Below are 2500 nucleotides of genomic sequence, written 5' to 3'. Positions count from 1 at the left end.
ACATGGTAAACGGCTTAGGGGATGAACTGGCATCATGGATGGCTAGGAATGTGTGAGAAGGGATAGATGGCATTAACACTACACTGAGTTATTTCTGTAGCTACACACTTCCAGCATTCCTCTAGCCTGAAACACAGGCTGAAATGTCCCACGATGCATTTTGGTGCCAGGTGGGTAAATGGTGCAAAGTATGATTCATTTCATCCTGAACCCAATCAACCACCAACTGCCCGCAAGCCTTTAAACCTCCCTCACCATCCATCTCTACAGGTTCAGGAATGTCATTTTCATGCAGAACCCCCCGAGAGTCACAAGGTTAGTTTCTCCTTGGTTTAGAGCTCCACCGCTCCAGATCAAGCTCAGTTATCTCTCCTCCACCTGCATGACTTCTCAATATCTTCCCTTGTTGCCTCAGCTCCTGCATTGTTCCCTATAAAGCCCCAATCCGAGTATTTGGCCCTCAACCTAACTCTACTTCTTGGTCCAACTCTCACCAAGCCCCTGCTCGTCTTTACAACCAGACTCAGCAGGTATCCAGCTGTGCTGGTGGAGGCCTGCTGCTTCGGGTACCGGTGAGACAATGAAATACGATCCGCAGTCTGAGGTAGATCCATGAGAGTGAAGGACAGATCATGGTTTCAGTTAAATGCTAATCATGTAAACACCTTGTGTCTTGTGCTTCAAATGGCTGTTGACCTTTTTAGCATTAAATCAAGACCATAACCAAGTGTGATAAGTCCCTGTACTTAACGGCCTCGCCGGATGATGTTGCATTAAGTTGTGGTAATAGGTTTTGCAGGACTATCTTCTACTCGGTCAGGCTGTTCTCGTACGGCGTTTGTAGCTGTACCTACGAAAATGAAATCGCTGTGATTTGTAGATTTGTATGTAATCCAAATGCAAGTATAAATGTATAGTTTTTCTGGGGGTATTATTCCTCATTTTACTGTACAATGGCCTTGCAATGCAAGAGGCAGTGTGTTGAACTGACTGCTCCAAATCTGATATACAGTAGAAGCAGAATGTAAATCTGGGCTTTGACCCACAAACCTTTTCAAAACTCCCGACTCTTGTGAACAAATTATTTAATTTAACTTTAGCTCTGATATGAATTACAGCTGAAGGCAGGCTTGGTAATCTTGAGCAAGAGTACGCTAGAGTTAAAAAATTATCCAAATGAAAAACCTAGACCAGTGCTGACGACTCATTTCCTGTAAAAGTAGTTAGCATCTCGCTAAATCTAGCGAGAAAGTCGCCAAGATGGCCCATCGTTCCAAAGACGCTCACCCTCAGTTATCATAATGAACGTAAACAATGAACATGACTATTGTCAGTACTCACAGCTGTTAAGTTAGCAGCTTGTCGAAGACTCTGGTGATGAGTAATGAGTGCACAGACAGAATAAGTCCATCCAATCATCACATTCGGGCAGAATTAACTGATTAAACGAGCTTATTACTGTCCTGTCACAGCCACAAATAACAGATTATTTTCTCCTTTTTTTGTCAGAGCATTCGATTCATTGATTGCTGTCGGGATGTAAAGAGAATTTCAGCAAATTATAAAAAAATGTTTTTTAAGAAGATCTTGCCTTTATAAGAAACTGTCCGGCCAATTCTCACCTCAACGTTTTCAGACACAGATCACTCGGAAAATGTGCAGACGAATTCTCTTTGCCTGATATCAGACAGAAGTGTCAACTCGTTACACTCGGTGGAGTGGGCGGATTCAAAGGTCTGGACCCAGTCAAGGTTTATTTTGCCAGCAAATCTTTCCCAGCTTTGAAATCTGGAACATAAACCGCAACCGACGCTCTGAACATGGAGCTCTCTTACAGCCAGGTGCTCACTGGGTGTGTTCTGAAGGAAGCAGCCCTCTCCCTCATGTACAGTAAGGCCTCTTGTGGAAACACACTACCAGGCTGAGTGAACACATCCTCCAGCTCTGGCCCTTTATCCCCACACTCCAGCCCCAGTTCTTGCCCTCTCCCCCAGTGCACTCTTGACCAGTGCGCCCATAGCAGTTGGAGAGCAAAGAAAACAGTTTCAACCACCAGCCATGACTCGCTCACTCACCCCTCCCGTCTTTCTCTTTCTCTCTGTGACTCTCTGTCTCTCTCTCTTTCTATCCTCCCACTCCCTTCTTTCCTCCAGGATTTGCTGCATCAAACATTGATTTCTCTTTTATTTTTAGAGCAGCTGTGAGCGTACATGCGTGCCTGTGCAGTGTTTGTTTGTGTGTGTGTGTGTATCTGTGCACCAGACATGCTGGGCCGTGGGCAGTTTGACTGTGTTTGGGTGCATCACTGTGCGTGTCTTTGCGAATGTGGTCAGAGATCCTTTTTTTTTTTTTCAAGTTAATCCCTTAAGAAGAGGTGTGGTTCTGTTCCTCGGCTCTGCTCTCGCTCTCGTCTCTGTCCCTCACTCTGAGCGCAACATCATCACATGCTCTCTCTCTCTCTCTCTCTCTCTCTCTCTCTCTCTCTCTCTCTCTCTCTCTC

At 45.2% G+C, this 2500-nt stretch overlaps 1 protein-coding gene across 3 annotated transcripts in view; it reads left to right on the top strand.

The window, feature by feature from the left end:
• The window catches only part of numbl (NUMB like endocytic adaptor protein), a 56262-nt gene that overhangs the window by 24524 nt on the left and 29238 nt on the right, over positions 1-2500 (top strand). The gene's annotated exons all lie outside the window — the stretch shown is intronic.

This window comes from Anarrhichthys ocellatus, unplaced genomic scaffold (genome assembly GCF_004355925.1).
Source record: "Anarrhichthys ocellatus isolate YVR2014 unplaced genomic scaffold, GSC_Weel_1.0 scaffold24, whole genome shotgun sequence".
Lineage (NCBI taxonomy): Eukaryota > Metazoa > Chordata > Actinopteri > Perciformes > Anarhichadidae > Anarrhichthys > Anarrhichthys ocellatus.
The sequence above is the reverse complement of the archived record's forward strand: the minus strand, read 5'-3'. Positions and strand labels throughout refer to the sequence as shown.